This window comes from Emydura macquarii, unplaced genomic scaffold, assembly GCF_026122565.2.
Source record: "Emydura macquarii macquarii isolate MOO-44397 ecotype Brisbane River unplaced genomic scaffold, CSIRO-AGI_Emac_v2 contig_2897, whole genome shotgun sequence".
Classification (NCBI taxonomy): Eukaryota; Metazoa; Chordata; order Testudines; family Chelidae; genus Emydura; species Emydura macquarii.
In genome coordinates, this window is record NW_027133034.1 from 23,461,657 (window position 1) to 23,483,120 (window position 21,464).

Consider the following 21,464-nt stretch of genomic DNA (forward strand, 5'->3'; position numbering starts at 1 on the left):
CTAATGCTTGGCCTGCTGGTTTGCCAACAAAATTGATTTCCAGCTTGTGCAGGTTCTGCTGCCAATGTGCTGTATTGTGCAAAAACGAGGAGCTACACATCCTTGAATCAATCACTTAACAAGGGATACATCTGAAAATTCTACTGTTGACCTGCCTTGCTCATCAGCTGTGTCTACACTGAGCTTTTTGTTATAGTCACTGCCATTTCACTACCAGGTCTAGACAATAGTAGTAAAAACCACTAGCAGCTGGTCCACACTGACATTCCCAACATCACTATCTCAAGGAGAGTTAGTTCAGTGGTAGTTTAGCACCAGGATATATTACAAAAATTCTCAGTGTTGATATCTTGGCCAGTACCCTAATTAAGAATTGTAGCCAGTTTCCAAGTTACACGGTAATGCATTTGACATATGAGATGAAAAGATGAAGCTCTTAATCCTTAATATCTATAGCTCTGCATTCCACAGAGGCTTTTACCTTGCAAGTTATATTACACAAGGTTGTAAAACTGTCAAAATTCTTCACTCTTATGAAGAACCTCTTGCTCTTGGCTCAGGTCTGTGCATAGAGAAGCTCTACTTGAATCCCAGTGGAAGACCTTATTTTCTATTGCTTTTCCTTCATTCTTGTGTTCTATTGTAAAGTGATTTGAGAGCATTTTAAATCAAAGACATCAAGTAAAGCAAGAGTAGTAATTATATTGCTGTGGAATCTCTTCTAGGAACTGGAGTTTTGACATTCAAAATCCAGAACACCTTTCACTGCTGAAATAATAGGACCATGTTGGTTACTAGCCAAGGGGTTCCTATTCAGTAGAGGGAAAGATTTTTATTCATGAGGTGTACTGAGAAAAGTTGGCAGCACTGCCTGAAGGGTTTGGCTAGCTACCCAAACTTGCTGTTTCTTTTCAGGTAACCTGTGCCCCAGTTCTAGTGTTAGTTAGAGCAGATGTGAGAAACATCACATTGATAACAATATGTGCTTGCTGTTTTGGATAACAATCTTAACCCCACACTTTCATCTACATAGAATGGCCAAAAATACTAAACATTTTTGCAGTCTTATTTTCAACTTTCTCACTAGAAAGAATCCCAATGCGTTCTGACAAAAGGTATGTCTGAACTGGTCTGATGACTGCTGGCCAGGTAACATTGGTCAGCAGCACTATCTTCTGGGAGACAAAGTTTGGAAAGTGACTTCATTTCCAAAGCTCCTTTGCCACCTCAGACTGGCAGTATCACAGAAATTAAAAGAACTGGAGTTTAGAGTGCACTACTTGGCTTGCGTTCACATTCACTCCTGACCTATTGATCAGCTGCATGTACAGTTTTAGGCTCAAGATACGTCTACCCTGCAATTACAAGATGGGATTACAGCTCATGCAGACATACCTCTGCTACTTTTAGTCTAGCTAGCTGGGGGACCACAGTAATGAAGCCATGGCCTCAATTGGGGTGGTATAAGCCTGCCTGGAACTCTGGGTAATTCCTCATGAGGCTAGCCTTTGCTGAAGTGCACACGGTCACAGCTTCACTGTTCTGGGATGCAAGCTAGCTAGCTTAAAGCAAGCTTAAGTATGTCTGCTTGAGCTGAAATCACACTCTGGGGCGGAAGTATAAACATGACTTCACTTGTACGATCAGAAGGTAACAAGGACCATTTCAGGGAAGGGGTCACACATGCAGGGTCACTTGCAGGAATGGGGCCTTAGTGTGATTGAGTTTTCAGAGGAAAGAACAGGGAGACAGGATCCTTAGTCCCATTCCTGGCTCTTTTTACTAATTTGCTCTGTGACTTGGGCAAGTAGCTTCACCTCTCTGCGCCACCATTTCTCCCTCTGTAAAATGGAGATGACGCTACATCCCTCAAACACTTCTAGAGTATTGAATGAAAAGTGCTATAATACATGTTTATCATCATGAAAATGATAATTTGCAATTTCCAGAAAAGACAAGAGAAAAGGAACTAAAGATCAATGATCATAGTTGCTTAGGATACAAGATAGGGAACAGTGGGCATCCAAAGGCAATGGATATTTCTCATTCTGAATGTATAATTTCTTGCTGTTTATATTGTAGTAACAGACAGGCCCTGGGCTCTATGTTGTTGTGTGTTTTTACAAACACACAAATCATCATCCCTGCCACAAAGAGCTTACAATTCTCAAAAGACAAGGAACAAGCAAAGGGAAGCAGAGCAGAATTTAAGAAGCAAAGAGGCCCAGGACATGTCAGCTCAATTTATGCGCCCTAAGACAAACATAAAAAATTGGAGCATCCCAATTCTTACTCAGGATTTGAATTAGCTTGTGATGAAAGTAAAACCATATTGGGGATTTGTCCTATCCCCTGTCTGCAGACACAGGTGACTTGCTGACTTATAATTAATTTTGAGTGTGTGCATTTTATAGGAACACAGGAATTACCATACTGGATCAGACATTATGGTCCATCTAGTCCAGTATCCTGTCTCTGACAGGGTCCAGTACCAGTCTTTAGAGAAAGGCGTAAGAACCTCTAAGCAGGTCATTGTGGGATAAACTAACCTCATATTAGGTCTCATCTTGATCTCTGTTAGAGATTAACTTGAACCTAGAAGCAGGAGGTTTAAGATCCCTTCCACAATTTTTGCTATCATTTTTGTTAAATTATAATTGGTTTTAATTTTGTTGTTAATATAACTCTGGATATTCTTGCTATTTATGTAAATATCCAGTCCCTTTTTAGATCTTTTAAAGTTCTTGGCCTCAATGACATCCTATGGCAATTAAATCCAGTTTAATTATACATCTGTGTGACAAAGCATTATGCCTCTTTGTAATTTTAGTTAAAAAGTATTGCAGCTTTCTGTTCAACAATTCTTCAAACTTCACAGAATCATAGGACTGGAAGGGATCTTGAGAGGTCATATAGTCCAGTCCCCTGCACTCAAGGCAGGACTAAGTATTATCTTCTAGACCATCCCTGGCAGGTGTTTGTCTAACCTGTTTTTAAAACCTCCAATGATGGAGATTCCACAACTTCCCTAGGCCATTTAGTCCAGTCCTTAACTACCCTGACAGTTAGGAAGTTTTTCCTAACTGTCCAGCCTAAACCTCCCTCACTGCAATGGAAGCCCATTGCTTCTTGTCCTATCCTTAGAGGTTAACAAGAACAAATTTTATTCCCTTCTCCTTGTAATAACTTTTTTATGTACTTGAAAAATGTATGTCCCCCCTCAGTCTTCTCTTCTCCAGACTAAACAAACCCACTTTTTCCAATCTTCCTTCATAGGTCATGTTTTCTAGACTTTTAATAATTTTTGTTGCTCTCCTCTGGACTTTCTCCAACTTATCTGCATCTTTCCTGAAATGTGGTACCCAGAACGGGACACAATACTCCATTTGAGGCCTTATCAGCATGGAGCAGAGTAGAAGAATTACTTCTTGTGTCTTACTTACAACACTCTTGCTGATACATCCTGGAATTATATTTGCTTTTTTCTTTTTTTTTTTTTTTGGTGTGCACAGTGTTACATTGTTGCCTTATATTTAGCTTGTGATCCACTATGACCCTGAGATTCTTTTCCACAGTACTCCTTCCTAGGCAGTCATTTTCCATTTTGTATGTATGCAGTTGATTATTCCTTCCTTAGTTGAGTTCTTTGCATTTGTCCTTATCAAATTTCATCTTATTAATTTCAGACAATTTCTCCAGTTTGTCGAGATCCTTTTGAATTTTAATCCTGTCCTCCAGAGCATTTGCAACCCTCCCAGCTTGCTATTGTCCACAAACTTTATAAGTGTACTTTCTATGACATTATCTAAATCATTAATAAAGATATTGAGCAGAACTGGACCCAGAACTGATCCCTGTGGGACCCCACTCAATATGCCCTTCCAGCTTGACTGTGAACCACTGATAAACTACTCTCTAGGAACAGTTTTCCAGCCAGGTATGCACCCATCATATAGAAGATCCATCTAGGTTGTATTTCCCTAGTTTGTTTATGAGAAAGTCATGAAAGACAATATCAAAAGCCTTATTAAAGTCAAAATATACCACATATGCCACTCCCCCATATCCACAAAGCTTCTTACCCTGTCAGAGAATGCTATTCCATTTGTTTGACATGATTTATTCTTGAAAAATCCATGCTGATTGTTATCATCTTATCTTCTAGTTATTTGTAAAATGCTTGTTTGATTGTTTGCTCCATTACCTTTCTCGTTATTGAAGTTAAGACAACAGGTCTGTAATTCCCCAGATTGTCCTTATTCCCCTTTTTATATTTGCCCTTTTCCAGTCATCTGGAATCTCTTCCGTGAGTTTTTTTTTGTTTTTTTGTTTTTTTTTAAAAAGATAAATTGCTAATGGCTCAGATATCTCCTTGGTCAGCTCCTTAAATATTCTAGGATGTATTTCATCAGAAGAGGCTAAATACAAAAACTTCTGCTTTCAGTTGCACCTGTATAGCCACATTGATTTCAATGGAAGCTGTGTGCTTGTATCTCAGGGCAGAAATTATACCAGAGCTTTTATTGTTGTTTGTTTTGTTACTATGGAGCCTGTTACGTGATGATGACAGGAGAAATTTTAATTTTCAAAGTGTGTTTCCTCTTTAGACAGCAGTACCATGTAGCTTAGAATTTATCCATAAAAATGAAACCTGAGTTTTCAAAGCACAAAGAAAACAGAGAAGAAACATTACCATAGGGAATGAAGAGTTAGCTCAGGACCTAATTGTAACTGTCTCTTCTGGGGAGACATTTGTTAAAGGTCTTGATCCAACTCCCAACGAAGCCATTAGAAACACTACCACTGACTTCAATTACAGTCATATTAGGGCCATGATTCAGTTATGGAAAAAATCCAGATAATCAAATATAATAGCTAGGAAAATATTACTATTGGACCCAAGAGTTCATCACAAAGATTTATCATTCCAATAGTGTCTGACAGCCACACATGAATGCCCAGATTTGTATTTAATGTACGTTCTCTGAAACCAAAATATTCTACATTGTTGCATTTTTTTCTGTTGAAGAAAACAGTGTTAAATGGACGAAGAGCCAGGTTCAGGAGAATCACTCCATTCGTTACTAAGCGCCATATTCTGATATCCTTATGCAAGGCTAATAGTTCCTTATTCCATGAGTAGTCCCATTGACTTCAGTAGACCTGTTCATGTAATAAGGTACTATTCATTATAAATAAGTATATCAGACTCTGGACCTAAATGAGTAAGTATTGGTTTGACCCATACACATCATTATGCATGATGGCTTCAGTTGGGACAGAGGTAATAAAAATGTGTAACTGGTTTTTATTTTAATCCAGTTTTTGTAGCCTATGAGTTGCTTTAGCATAAAGATTTATCCAGCCTTAGTAAGCTTTAATTACTTTAATTCTTCCCAGATTCTGACAATCATGAATTAGAAAAGTAACTCAAATGTATCAGAAAAAGAGAATAAAACAAAAATAAAGGTTTGGTTCCACACTTTAGAAAAATCCTTTCAGCAAATGCATTTTGGGCCATGTAATAAATAAGAATGCACTTCGAAAAATCAAAGCAAAAAGGTTAAAAAAAATACAAGGGAACAATTAAAATATTTAACTAAATTATTAACTATCAATGCTGTAGGATGCAATGAAGTTAAATAAATTATGAACTGTTGTGTGAAATTTTTAATTCTTGTAACTTCTTAAACTGGCACTGTACAGAAAAAAATTAAAGGCGTAAATACTATTTGGAGTCAGTGTTTTGAGAGAACATAGACATTAACACTGAGAACTGAAAAAGAACATAGCTATAAAAGGTGTTCCATACATACTTCTCCCCTGTTGTACATACAATTTTCTCTTTTTCTTGCAGATAGTTGTATTTTACTTTTATTTGGAGCTAGTTCAAAATACTCTAATAATTTGTTCGTAAACCATTAGCTGAATTAGAAACCAGGAGCCAGTGCCCTCCAGCAGCACAAAGCAGCCATAATTTCAGCTAATGGCTCCAGAATAATTTCTGCAAAGGGATTCTTGTGTAGGGTACAGCCGCCGCCGCCCCCCCCACCACCACCACCACCACCACCACCACACCTCTGCCATCCATCTTTTCTGCAGAGGGAGTGTGATGGGATGTCTGTGTCCCAATGATTGTGCAAATCACTAATTTTATGATCAATATTTTAAATTTTTTGCAATATTAATTTTCTCACTATTTAAAAAAAAAAAAATCTTTCCTTCCACGTTGTGTCCTACATTTCTGCATTGCCGAACAGAGTTACAACTACAATGGAGAAGCATTATTTTCTTGGTTACAAATTCATACCTGTAGAGATTCATGGACTTCAGTGGATCTACTCCTGATTCACACTAGAGTACCTAAGCTAGCAGCCAAGACTTAAATGCAAGTGAGCTGCAAAACTGAATATTCTGAACGTAGTCATTTGGCTGCAGTGTGTTGAAATATAGCTTTTTGCAGTGCTCTTTTTTACAGTTCCATCTTAAAATGTGGTTTTGTAAAAGATGTGATCGCTTGAAAGAATCTGGTTTTCTAATCCATCCATGGTCAGAAAATAACTATAGCAATAGAATGTGTACAGTCTTCTTTTTTTTAAAAAAAAAGGTCTAGCAAAAAAGTAATTATTTCTCTCTGCCAATTGCTTAAGGAATATTAAAATGTTAATTGTGCATTAAACTGACTAGATGCATATTTTATTTAGGGTGAATATTACATTATATGTATGTGCCTTCAGGGGAAGAAGGTAGAATTTTCCCCAGAATCTGTGAATCTTTGGGGGAATCCTGACACCAACTTCACTGATCTCAGGATAAATTAGCTCCTACAATTGGCTCTGCCTTTAAGAAAAACAAACTACAGGTCTGTACATACACATTGTTCATGAATACTGGCTGGCAGTGGATTGAGAGTAGTGGGAAATGTAAGAAAAGTAGAGTCTGTTATTTTCTTTCCACAGGTCCTAGGCTTAATGTGCTCTCTTCCATGCCACATGGAGGAGCGCAGCATTTGGCCGTGGTTATTTATGATTAAATAAAATATCGTCTGAAGTGTGAGAGATGGATTTTCTTTTAGCCCATCTTTCTACTGAAACAGAATGTATATAGGAAAATTATGGTATCTGGTCTCTGAACATGGAAAGAAGGTTCAAAGTACTTTGTAAGACCGTTACATTTTTAAGCTATTTGGCCATTGATCACCAAGGCTAACATTAAGCCTATATATGTCATCTGATGTCTGAAAGGAGCAAAGCCAAAGGATCCTTATATATAATTTATTCCTGTCTAGGCAAGTGGAAATCGATTTAAACTCAGTTTCCCCATTCGTCTTCCATCATGGTTTGTCCTCCCACAGCCTTTGTGCAAGAGGCTGAGGATCCAAATCCAGTGATTGCCTTTGATTTGCATGGAGCTAAGGGGAAGTCTGCACTGCTACATGCCACTACCACTCACAACTCATTGCTGAGCCTTGACAACATCACTCTTCAAGGAGTACTGTTGCCATTGATGGCACAGCCACTGTGGCTGCAGGGTCCCCCAGGAAGAGAGGGTGACCACTGTACATTAATGCAAATGGAGCCTTCAATTGTTTTGTTTGCTTGATTAATTTACTCCTTTTTGTCTTATGGGTTGGAGGGTAGAACAATCTGGGCAAGTGCAGGCAGTAGCCATGAATTTGGATTTCCAAGGAGGAAATAGGACAAGAGGACATGCTGCAGAGCTAGCTCCTTCCCCTGCCATGCCTCTTCTAGTCCAGCTATGCAATTTTCATTCCTCATTTGCTCACCAAAGGTCACAGGTGAGAATGCTATAAACGAATACCCAAACTATACCTATGGTGATTATAGTTATTCTCATCAGATAAGAGGCATTATTATATACTTATAATTCATTTTACATTGTAAGACTCAAAATGAAGCAACAGGCTCAGTTAATATTCATTGAGATGGAAAGAAGTTTGAAGCGGAATGGAGTAAGTTGAGTGTTTCACTGCTTGCATCCTTTCCAAACCTTAGTCAGCTATGGTTTTGGCTTTAGTCCTAGTGCAGATGCTGCAAGCTGTTTGCAATGGATTCAAGTTCTGGTGAATAAACCCCTCAAGATCAATACAACAGTAAAGTAGCCAGCTTTATTCTACAGTTTCACAGTAGGCACATACTGTAAATATATATGTAAGTGTGTTCAATGTGTTCAGCTGGCTGGTTTAGAGATGTCATTTATAAAATATAGTAATAAAATGATTACTTAAAATGGAGAGAAAAAGCCCCCCAAAAGCTAGATGATGTTCATTTCTAATATTACAAATATATATAAGAGCAAAATCTGCTGTCAGTTGAACTGGTGTAAACCTGAGTAATGTCACCACCAGCTTCAGCATCACTACCGTGGATTTACATCACCATTGCACACCATACTAGGCAGAACACTGACATTCAAAGAGCACATCAAGAAGCTGAAAAAGAAAGTCAACTCCAGGAATCATAGGCTACAGGAACTGGCCAACACAAAAATGGAGAGCTGACCCCAAAACACTCCAAGCAAGTCTCACTCTGCAGAGTGCTGTCTTCCCATCTCCTCCCCCCCATATAGTCTCACTTCAGCCATGCACCCAAAAGTCATACTGAATTCAATCAGTTCTGTAGGATCATCACAGGGACTTTAAAACTTACCGCCGCCCCCACTGTCACCATACTGTCTTATGAGAATTTGCACCACTGTCATTGACGTGGGGTGCCTTCAATAAAAAGAAGAGGCAAAAACAGGTACATGACCCAAGACAGCCTCTGTGTGTGCACATCTCACCACCCAAGAGGTGGAATTCCAGAAAGACCTTTGCATCTGAAAATCTCTTACCCTAAAAACCATGATGGAAGGCTACAGAGCAACAAAAAGGTAGGAATGCTAATGATCTTGGAGAACCTGGTTGCTTCAGAATAAATCATCTGAGGCACTGACCCCAGATGAAACAGTGATGTACTCTAAATCAAGCAAGAGCTGGAGTAGCAAAATCTGGGGACAATATGACCAAGTGGAAGCTGAGGAATGACCCCAAGTTTATGTGAAGGCCTCAGGCAAACACTTGAATACTGCCTGATGTACAGCCCCCTGTCAATATCCTGTATTCACAAGGAACTATTTGAGTTACAACTATTTGAGTTACAACTATTCACAAGGAACTATTTGAGTGACAACACCAGGTCCTAGGCTATGGTTTTGGAGTGACAAACTATGATGACCACAGGGTTCAGCTAATTCTGTGTAATGTACAGTATAATGGCCTAAGACTCCCAAAGGGACTGTGATGAGACTGGGCTTACCAGTGGTGCTGCCTGGTGATTAGGTCAGTGGATCCCAGCTCTCCAGTGTCTCTGGTTGCCCTCACCACTCTAACAGTACAATGGTCCTCCTTTCAGTAAGAAGCGATTCAGCCCCGGGGCCAACTCACAAACTGAGTCTGCCCCGTACGAGGTAACAGAGTCCAACAGAACACATACAGTCCAAGAAAGGGCCTTCAGCCCCCCTCCATTCCTCTGTAAGTTGCACATCCTTGCCTCAGGGTTTAATATCTCCAGCCCATCCCCCCATTAATCTGTGGGGTATGTAGCAGAAGAGCACGGTAGTGAAAGAAGTCCCAGCCCTCCCTCTCCAATAGGCTCTGACCCAGGGCCCTACAAGTGGCAGTGATACCAAATGCTCCAGAATGCTTCAGGACTGCCTCTCTGATCCACTTCCGACTTCTTATCCCCATTGAAGATTGGGGTTGGAAGGGACCTCAGGAGGTCATCTAGTCCAACCCTGTGCTCAAAGCAGGACCAACTTCAACTAAATCATCCCAGCCAGGGCTTTTGCAAAATTTTGCAAAATAAGATGGGGCGGGGGGAGGTCTAAATTAGCTGTTAATGTCTCAGAGTCCAAGGTGTGGTCAAAAAGCCTTGCAAACAATCCACCGGAAGTTCAAGCAAAGGGTTCCCTAGTATTAAGGAAAGGCATATCCTTTACAGCACAAGGTAGCTGCTGCTTGCACACCTAGGACTCCTGGTGTACCCTTACTAAGGAGCCCCTCTTATCTGACCTCTTCTGAACTATCTGATTCTCTTGTAAGCTCCTCTTCCAGCTGAAGCAGGCTGTGCAGATGTGGTAGAATAGAGCCCCATGGGACCAGAACTGTTTAACCCTTTTGGTCCTAATGTGAGGCGCGCGCGCACACACACACACACACACCCCATCACAGGGAGAAAAAATAGGTCATGATTAGGTACATATTGGAAATGGGATATTCAAAATGTGGTTGATTTTATAAGTTTAGTGTTTGTTTAATAGTGTATGCATATCTACTTTTATTTTATTAATACTTTTTGCATCACTTATGCATCCTTCTAAGTAGCATATTCAAACTGTATATATGAAATGTTTCTGTGGTGTGTGAAATCACTGTTTCCATAAAACTATAGTATTTTCCACAAGTTATACCAATACTGATCAGATCCTGTGGTACTTGAAACAAAACTCTCATTGATATCAGTGAGACTGCAAGGCTGGCCCATATTGATTATATGCAATATAATCACAGTGGTTTATTACGTAGTATGACTGGCAGTTATGTCAGTTCCAATCTTCAGGATTCCCCCTAGTTTGCTAAATATAGTCATACTTCAAGGACAACAATTCTTATATTGGTAGATCAACTGAATGAATGACATGCCTTTTATTCTACTAAATTTGAGACTTATATAAAAGTACTTCTTATGTCCATAAAAGGACATCAGAAATATTCCTTCCCTCCACCCCTCCCTAGTATCATAAGAATAGCTATACTGGATCGGACCATTGGTCCATCTAGCCCAGTATCCGGTCTTCGGGAATGAACAGAACAGGGTAATTTTGAGTGATCCATCCAGTCCCAGCTTCTGGCAGGTGGATGTTTAGGGACACCTGGCACATGGAGTTGCATCTCTGACCATCTTGGCTAGTAGCCACAGATAGCCCTATCATCCATAATTCATTTTTGAACCCAGTTATACTTTTGGCTTTCACAATATTCCCTGGCAATAAATTCCACAGATGACTATGTGTTGTGTGAAGAAAGACTTCTTTAGGTTTGTTTAAACCTGCTGCCTATTAATTTCATCGGGTAACTCCTGGTTCTTGTTGTTACATGAAGGAGTAAGCAAGGGCACAAGAACAAACCATCCCGATGTGCAGAAAGAATAGTAAATATGGCTTAACAAAGAAGTCTGGTGAGCTTAAACACAAAAAGGAAGCTTACAAGAAGTGGAAACTTGATCAAATGACTAGGAAGGCATATAAAAATACCTCAAGCATGCAAGAGTGAAATCAGGAAAGCCAAAGCACAACTGGATTTGCAACTAGCAAGTGACATGAAGGGTAACAAGAAAAAGGTCAGGGAAAGCATGGGCCTCTTACAGAACAGGGGAGGCAACCTAGTAACAGATTGTGTGGAAAAAGCTGAAGTACGCTATGCTTTTTTCCCCCGTTTTCACAAACAAGGTCATCACCCACACTAATGCACTGGGCAGCACAGAATGGGGAAGATGTGAGCAGCCCTCAGTGCTGAAAGAACAGGTTCAGGACTATTTAGAAAGGCTGGACATACACAAGTCCATAGGGCCAGATGCTGAGGGAGGTGCTGAGGGACTTGGCTGATGTGATTGCAGAGACATTGGCCATTATATCTTTGAAAACTTGTAGTGATTGGGGGAGGTCCCAGATAATTGGAAAAAGTCAAATATAGTGCCTATCTTCAACAAAGGGAAGATAATGGATATGGGGAACTACAGACCTGTCAGTCTCACCTCAGTCCCTGGAAAAATCATGGTTCACGTCCTCCAGGAATCCATTTTAAGGCACTTGAAAGAGAGGAAGGTGATTGGGAACAGTCAGCATGGATTCACCAAATGCAAGTCATGTCTGACCAACCTGATTACCTTCTGTAATGAGATGACTGGCTCTGTGGATGTGGGGAAAGCGGAGGATGTGATATACCTTGACTTTAGCAAAGCTTTTGATACAGTCTCCTACAGTATTCTTATCAGCAAGTTAAAGAAGTATGGGTTGGATGAATGGACTATAAGAGGGACAGAAGCTGGCTAGATCATCAGGCTCAAAGGGTAGCAATCAACAACTCAATGTCTAGTTGACAGCCGGTAACAAATAGAGTGCCCCAGGGGTTCGTGCAGGGGCTGGTTTTGTTCAACATCTTCATTAATGATCTGGAGGATGGGGTGGATTGCACCTTCAGCAAGTTTGCAGATAGCACTAAGCTGGGAAGAGTGATAGACATGCTGGAGGGCAGGGATGGAATACAGAGTGACCTAGACAAATTAAAGGATGGGCCAAAAGAAATCTGATGAGGTTCAACAAGGACAAGGGCAGAATCCTGCACTTAGGACAGAAGAATCCCATGCAGTGCTACAGACTGGGGACCGACTGGCTAGGCAGCAGTTCTGCAGAAAAGGACCTGGGGTTACAGTGGACAAGAAGCTGGATCAGAGTTAACAGTGTCCCCTTGTTGTTAAGAAGGCTAATAGCATATTGGACTGCATAAGTAGGAGGATTGCCAGAAGACTGAGGGAAGTGATTATTCCCCTCTATTCGGCACGGGTGAGGCCTCATTTGGAGTATTGTATGCAGTTTTGGCTCACCTCCCCACTACCGAAAGGATGTGGACAAATTGGAAAGAGTCCAGCAGAGGGCAACAAAAATTATTAGGGGGCTGGAGCACGTGCCTTATGAAGAGAGGCTGAGGGAACTAGGCTTGTTTAGTCTGCAGAAGAGAAGAGTGAAGGGGGATTTGATAGCAGCCTTTAACCTCCTGAAAGGGGGTTCCAGGGAGGATGGAGATAGGCTGTTCAGTGGTAGTAGATGACAGAACTAGGAGCAGTGATCTCAAGTTGCAGTGGGGAAGGTCTAGGTTGGATATTAGGAAAAAGTTTTTCACTAGGAGGGTGGTGAAGCACTGGAATGGGTTACCTAGGGAGTTGGTGGAATCTCCATCCTTATTGATTTTTAAGGTGAGAATTGACAAAGACCTGGCTGGGCTGGCTTAGTTGGGGTCCTGCTTTGAGCAGGGGGTTGAACTCCTGAGGTCCCTTCTAACCCTTGTTTTCTATGATTCTAACACTCCTTATTCACTTTCTCCATACCATTCAGAGTCCTTTATCATACCCTACCTTACTCGTCTCTTTTCTCAGTTTATCATCCCAGTCTTTTTAATCTCTTTTTCATATGCAAGTTGTTCCATACCCCTAATCATTTTCAATGTCTCTCTCTGCACCTTTTCCAAGTCTAATATCTTTGAGATGGGGTGACCACAACCGTATGCAGTATTTAAGGTGTGGGTATGTACCATGGATTTATACAGCAGCATTATATTTTCTGTTTCGTTACCTATCCTTTTCCTAATGGTTCCCTGCAGTCTTAACTTTTTTGATTGCCACTGAAAACATCAGCTCAATATGCAGAGAACTACTCTTTGAGTGTTAACAGCTAATTTAGACCCCATCATTTTGCAAAACATAATCCCAACTATGCATACAATGTTCATTACTTTGCACTTATCAACATTGAATTTCAACTGCCATGATGTACACAGACTGAGAAAGGCAAAATTAACCTCTTCAACTCATCAAGGAGGGTTAGGTTTGTTAGAGTTGCATATTTTAAACACGGTTTGCATTCGTTGTCCTATAAACCAAAATAAAACATTTGTAAACTGCCCATCTAAAAAGTGAGCCATGCATATCTGTGGACTAACCCCACTGAAGTAAATAGAGATGACTGGCTCCACAGATTAACCTCTGGTGAATGTATTTGGTGTCATGCTTCTGATACATCAGGAAGAAAGCCTTTTGCCCTATTCATTTCTTACTGCTCTCCTCCTGTCAAAAAGTGAATTAGTTCTTCTGCTCTCCTAAGATGCATTAAAATGAGACCACCATACAGAAAAGAGAAGAAAAAACAAAAACAGCAAAAAACAAAAATACTATTAAAATATAATTTTCAATAATTGTTGTTCTATCATGACCAAATTAAGAGAACAATACTATGAATCAGAACAAAAACATTACTGAGAGCCTTTTCTGAGAACTCAGTAGCAAGTTGATAGCTAATCAGTTCTCATTGTGCTTTACTGCAGTAGTCTAAAAGGAAAAGTGAGCTAAATGTGTGTGTGTGTTCTAGTTTAAATCTAAATGACAAATTTAAGTACACTGATTTTACACACATACACACTCACTCCTGCACAAAGACTTGACAGGCAGCATTAACAATACAGAGCTGAAAGAATCTACTTTTCACATCCCGTGTACCATATTGGTTCTTAATACAGAGGAATTCATTTTTTTCATATCTTGCAGAATCAGCTATTAGTCTCCAGGTTGGAGGAGCCTGGTGGCATTGTGCTGTTATCTTTGAAGCTTAGTATATTATCAAAATCTTAAACATACTCATGAATATTTTAAGTCAGTGCTGTAGAAGAGAGGTGTAAAACCACATATCTTTTATCTGACAAAATTCATGGTTTCCAGAGGGCTTTAGGGATAGTGTATGCCCAAGAAGTTCTCATTAGAAAGTTGTGTGGAAAAATACCCTAACCCCTAAAGACATTTAATGACATGTTGGGCCAAATTGGACTCTCACTCACACCAGTATAAATCAGGAGTAGAAAATTAAACAAGTGTGAGAGGAGAATCAGACCCAACACTTTTGCATCGTGACTTGGTTATGGTTATGATAAAGTATTTGTTTTTTAAATGGAAAAACAATATGATCCAAAGCTCAGATCCAGACCCATTTCTCTGCAAGTGCATGAGCCATTGCTATGGGGAGTTTTATTGAAAGTATGGTAAGGTTAAGACATAAATTAGCTTTGTAAAATGTTGTGAAGGTTTAAAAGCATCTGAACTGTGTTTAGTCTGAACTTTTCTTCTGTCTCATAAAAGTTTTAAAATTTATAACCAAAATTTGAGATTTCCTGTAGCGAATAGTATAAATTAGACTTGTAGGTGACATGGAGAAACAGTGAGAGATTGTCAGGTATTAAAACACATGACCTTCAGTTGCCAACAAGTGGACCAACAGCTGGCATGCCAGACTCCAAAGATTTGGCTTACTTACTCCCAGACATTATATAAATGCAATATTTTAGTGTTGTGGATAACAGCTTTTCCTTCTTGTAGCCAAGTTCAAGATAAAATAGTTCAGGGATAGGATATATATGACATGTAGGGAAGGGGTAATAATGAGCTTTAAGTAGCAGCTAAATAATGAGGTTCTGCCCTCTGATCATTGTTCTAATGACAAAATGTTTCTATGTTGTCACTCAATATACTTGTATCCAGGGATCTTAAAGTATAAGATGTCATGTTATTTTACCCCCCTAATACCTGTGGAGTTATCTTGTATTATTAATCCAAACTCAGCAAGCAAGGGGGGTCTAGAATACTCTATCTTCCTGAGGGTTTCCAGACATGACAATCTGGAGTTTCTTTTTGGTTGCTTTTTTTCTAAATATCAACAAGTTCCCAAAAATTATTTTTCAATGCATTTTAATTAATGTTCGTGTGCTAGGTAGCGTTCTATAGTAGTTCAATTTTTCCATTAACAAAAGCTAATTCTATCTGGTTTGTGCCTCAGTAAAGTGTGCTAATTGATAATGCAGAGTCATGGATCAGCAGAAAGAATTGTAAATTAAAAAAATATATCATGGGGATATTCACTTAATGATAATAAAATTCATTTTCAGATATGTTCAATGTTATCTCTATAATTACAAAGTAATTTTTGGAAAGTAAGTTGTTTAACATTATGGTCTGTTAAGTTGATAACACACTGAATCTGGCTCGGAAGTGGCTTCTTTTATGATGCAGTGAACTGACTACTTTCGAAAGCTTAAGAGTTGACCCAAAATTAATCACATTGGAATAACTGCTGGATTACAAATCCATCATTATTAATTAAATGAATGTATTTTTTCTACTTGAACATTTGCCATTATTGGCAGGCATTTTGTTTATTTCATTTTTGGATGGTTGACATTTGTTTTCTCTAAGTCCCCTTGAAGCAGACTTGAAAAAAGTTGTGGATTTTTTAAAATAAATCCTTGTTTTGTTTATGTCCTCTGCTTTCATTACTTTTTCTTCAAAAAGAGGAAAACAAGAGACAACAGAGCTGAAATACCCTGCATGTTCTCCAGCTAACCATTTCTTAAGACAAGGACATACTTAGACATTTATCTCAGGCCTCAGTCTTCCAATGAGATCTACAAGCACTGGCTGGCTTTTATTTCCATCTGGAATCCTATTTACTTGGTGCATCCTCGGTGCACCCTCCACAGGCCTTAACTTGCCCATGAGATAATTCGCATAAGAATTTAGACGTGACTGGGAGTTGATGTTTAAATAATGTTTATTGTGGAAATGGAGCACTTGCTTCTGAAATGACATTAGTAAACAACAAATCATTAATTTGTACTGCATTATGGAACAGTGGTTTCCCTGTTTGTGTTATTCTTATTTATATTCTAGTAGTAATCAGAGTGTGTGAAGTACTTTGCAAACACAGGAAGACAGACGCTGCTCTACGGAGTGCATAATCTAAACAAATGAAAGACGTATAAGGAGAGGGAAAGGACACAATTTTCAATGGTAGCTTTGCCACAAGCCCAGTGTACAAAGCAACAATTAGTTGTGCTGCTCAAGGAGTACTCCAGTAAACAGGATGAGATTCAGCATCAGAGTGTAAAACACTTGATATGGTTGATATGGTTATTTCCAACTGTGGTATCTGTAATGTTTAGTCAGCACTCACACTGGAGACTGGTAAAGAAGAAGGCTCAAATGGCACTTTTATTAACCATATGAACACTGAGTCATCAGTCATCTGGAACCTTCTAGTTCACACTGGGCATGCACAACAACTTAACACGGGTATTAACTTAGTTACTCCCATACTAATAATTTGGTACCTGCCCTTATATTTCACTAATTTATTTACACTCCCTTTGCCCTTGTACACTTCTTTTAAAGTGAGTCTAGTTAGTATATTTATACAGTATGCAAATTATAAAATAGAAATCTTTCTAGTTTGACTATTTTTGACTCAGTTTAATTACTTTTTCAGTGCCACCCTTCATTATTATCGAAGGGATGAGCAGCTAGGCTGTCCCTTACTAGACTTTTTGGCTAAACTAAGCTGTGTTCATCAGCAGTCCTCGTATTCCCAGTCCTTCAATACACTGTCTCCTAGAATGTCACCTTCTCAACATGCCTTCCTCCCCACAACCCCAAACACACAGATACATGCAACTGGGTCAAGGTTTTCAAAAACAAGAACGTAGACAGACTACTGTAACAGCACTGATAATGCTTCACCTCTGAACATGCACTAAGCTGCTCTGTTGAGTCCCAGCACTCAAGACCCATGTGATCTTAAGTGTCCAGTGGTCTGGAGAAGTCTGGAACACTCTCTTTCCTGTCCTCTTAGCCGGTATACAGGAATTGTGCTCTCTCTCTTTCTCGGTTACCCTTTCACAGAAATAGGCTATCAGGGTCCAGCTATCCTAAACCCCCAGGACAAGTGCTGACCCCTTATAGACACACCAGTTACTTAAGCACACTCTTTCCCAGAACTCCAACTTGGTAGGAGCTCTGGATTACTGTTTACCTCTCCAGGGACACGTGATAGTTGAAGCTCAACATATACAGACTATGCAAAAGTTTCTAAAAATCAATCATTCTTTACTTTAGACAGCACAAGAAAGATATTGCTCTAGACAAATCAATAATACCTATACACCATTCCCTGCCTCAGTTTCCTCACTACTCTGGCACATTCTCCAGGATTTGGGTGTTTCCTTTCAGGATTCCAAGTCCCCTCTCCACAAACCTCTTCTCATGACTTCTCCAGAAAATGGAGTCTGCCATCTCTCTGCCAACCAGCTTCCTCAGCTAGTCATGCGAGACTTCTTAGCTATTAAAAAAAAAAAAACCCACCCTCTATTCCTTGCTCCAGAATGGTCAGTAAGAGACCTCTCTTTTATAACCTCCAGTCCTCTTGATCAGGTGACTCCTAATCAGCATTGTCAGATGATCCAAGTCCCCCACCAGGTGATCCGTTGCTTAGTAACTAGCCTACCCATGTAGACTGGTTGTCTTGGTCTAGCCACCTTTTTCATCCATTTGACTGGAAGACTATCAAGGTTTAATGGCCCTCTGTTGTTCCCTGTGTGTCAGTCTCTTGGAATTTCATCCCAAGATGGAGGTAAAAGGATACAAAGAAGATACAGACCAGTCCCACATTCCAAATGGGGTTTGTTGTTTTTCAAAAGATATATTCAGAGAGTTCATAATCTCAAACTAGAATTCATGAACTATACATAGACCAATTCCACAAATCACCACAACTACTAAACCCATATTTAAGCATCTTACTAAGTGGCCTGAATTGCAAGAGCTAGGTTAAGTAATAACAATTGATTTTCAGTTCAGCCAGCAAACTGAAAAATCAGAAAAAAAATATTCAGTTTGATTTGAAAATTGTCAGCAAGTCAGAAAAGTCCTTTTCAGGTTGTATGAAATGCTTTATTCCAGTCAGCTTCAGCAAGCTGACACATCTGTATGTGTATTTATTTTTAACCTTCAGACAAGTAATAAGGGTACTTACCTAGGATGTGGAAGACTTATTTTTAAATCCATACACTGAACTAGGGGGGTTGAATTCAGCTCTCTTTCTCTGCCTCAAGTAAGGAGTCTAACCACCAGGTTATAGGTTAATCAAAAGAGGGGTGGTTGGGTTACACTCAGTCTCTTCTGGTGCAGCTGTTCCACTTTGTATAAATACTTAAATAATCATAGTGAGAGAAAGAGAGGGAGGGAGAAAAAAAATGACTCCAGAGCCCGGTGATTAAGGCATTTACTTGGTAGGTAGGGAATGTGGATTCAAATCCCTCCTCTGACTCAGGCAGAGAAAAGATTTGAAGATACACCATTTGCTGAAGTTGGCCTGGGAAACATTTTTCCCAGGTGAAACTAATTGAGTCAAATTTGCAAATAGTTTTAGGTCAACCAAAATGGCATTTTTCAGCAAATAGAATATTCATCAGAAAAATTCCCCCCAGCGCTAGTGCTGAACACACAGTAGTTCTTATACAGCTTAATGGTGCACTGATGGGTATTCAACTCCTTCCTGGTCACTTGCTGAGGCCCCTGAATGGACTCAAGCTTTTTTTTTTTTTGCCCCCTTTCCCTTTTTTTTCTTTTTTTTAAAATGACAGCCATAGAATCCAATTACTTGGATTTTATGAATGTGGAGTAGATTTTTTCATTGTCCATAATATTAATAGCCAAGTTTGCATCTAATAAGAACTGAGTTGAAATTTAAATTGTTTCATTTTTGCTTCTTTTTCTGTAAGAATCAGGATTTTATTCTATTGATCTGCCTTAAACATCAGTTCTTTCTCCCATTTTTTTTTTAATACCTGCATTGATTCAGTTCAGTTATCCCTTACAAAATAATGCGTGTTAGAGATGAAATAAGAAATCCATAAAGCTGCACTCCATATTGTTGGTGGAACTCTAAGGCAAGGATTAAGCTGTAAATCCCGCCTTCATTAGCCTGCAGTTCTTATTTAGTGTTCAGAGCAAATGAGTGACATATTGGGACACAGAGCCATAAAACCAAGCAACATAATGCTTTGATAAAAGTCCCTGTGATGCTCTAAAATCTGGCTATCCCATATACATTGTAATTATTATAGAAAAAAAGTAGACTTGTAGACTGGTTTCAAAAAAATAAGCTAACTCACAAATGCAGGAAAAATAATAGGAACCACAAACATCCTGGGGGAATGAACAGTTAACCAGCAAAAATATTCCATTGCTCCATCCTCCCTTCACCACTCCTTCCTACCAGTTCTGAGGCAGCTACAGTAGCACTAAAAACAGTGCAACACAAGCACAGGGACAGCAATCCCCACTCTGACTGTGGATGGCCCCAGTCCAGAGGCACAAAAGAAAGAGAAGCCTCCAATAACTTGTGATTTAAAACTTATGTGCAACAGGGTAGGATGAGGCAGAAGTTTTCTGCTCCTATTCTGGCTCTTACAGAACCATCAGAGAAGTTGTTTCTCAGGCTCTCCGTGAGAGCATCATTCTGAGGTGGGGGCCTACACGTCAAGCAATCTGCATTTTCAGTCTAGAATTTGTTGTATCTGCCTAGCAACAGCTGTGTGCTTCCTCCCACACACCTATCTACGGGGCCAAATTCTCTGCTGAAGTTGGTGGAGTTATGCCAGCGGAGAATCTGACCCATTATTCTTTCCATGGGCAGAAACTTGGTATCTGCAAGGCTTGGAGAGGAAATTTTATATAGGGCCGCTCTGCTCTAACACAGCTTTTGTACTATTTATGTAAAACCAATTATCACACAGCTCCAGAATTTGGCCCATAAGTTGTAGTCCTGCAAAGCACTGTGAGGCTTCTGAAAGGTACTATATAAAACCAGTCAAGTAATGATAATTTTACATAACAGGCAATTGTGTTGTCAAAATAAGGGGCCATTTATTTCAGATGAGGGAGACCCACTAGCAGCAGATGATCAGAAAATGGCAGAAATCTTGTTTTCAGGGAAATGACTCCAGCAAGGAGAAAACTTCTTCAAATATATAATAGAAGGAGAATTTCCTCTTTTCAGAGCCCAAGCAGGAATGTCTACACTGCTATTTTTAGCCCCAGAATGTGAGCCCCACAAGCCCAAGTCACTTAATTCGGGCTCCGAGACTCACTGCTGCAGGTTTTCTTTTTGCGGTGTAGACATATTGACTATTTTTTACTTTTTTACACTGAGAATGATGATTGGATCAGTGGGTGTTTAAAATGAAACCTGGACACCCTAATAAATCACTTAGGCTATGTACCCTAGAGCATTATCTCTTTTTACCCAGTATGCCATGTTTATTGCAGACCTTGACATTGCAAAAGTAAATCTGGACATAAAGTTCATGTCTTAGAAAGAAAAATATCCACACAATTTATTTCACTTGGATAAATTCACAAAACCCCTTATTCTTTCATTCCAATAGCAGCACTAATCCTTGAAATTAAGAGAACTCTAAACGTCTTTAGAAAGTTCTTGAGCGACAGCCTGTATGTTGATCTTGAAGCTCAGAAACTGGATTAAGTTGCAAACCGTCAGTGAATTTGTTCTTTACAGGCTTCTAGGTCAATTCAGCCTACATATCAAGGATCAGGTTGTGTAATTAATTTCTTTTTAGAAACCTTTTTGCAATTGTCCACTAGCTTTGAACTCTTCTCTACTTATATAGTTTTTCCTTACAATGCGGCAGTTCTCCTCCCCACCATTATCAACAGTGTTAAAAGGAAATTGCAAAATATTTTGGTAAAATCCTAGGGAGTTACCTAGCCACTTCCTGTGTATGAGTTAGAGGG

The 21,464-nt window shown here is 39.5% G+C and overlaps 1 long non-coding RNA gene across 1 annotated transcript in view; it reads right to left on the bottom strand.

Annotated features, from left to right (window-relative positions):
• LOC137166953 (uncharacterized) overlaps window positions 1-18,785 on the bottom strand; it is a 45,108-nt gene extending 26,323 nt beyond the window's left edge. Inside the window, exon 1 of the long non-coding RNA XR_010923898.1 lies at window positions 18,682-18,785. This is a non-coding gene — a long non-coding RNA (uncharacterized lncRNA). The remainder of the gene's footprint in view (window positions 1-18,681) is intronic.
• Between the last annotated feature and the right edge of the window lie 2,679 nt (window positions 18,786-21,464).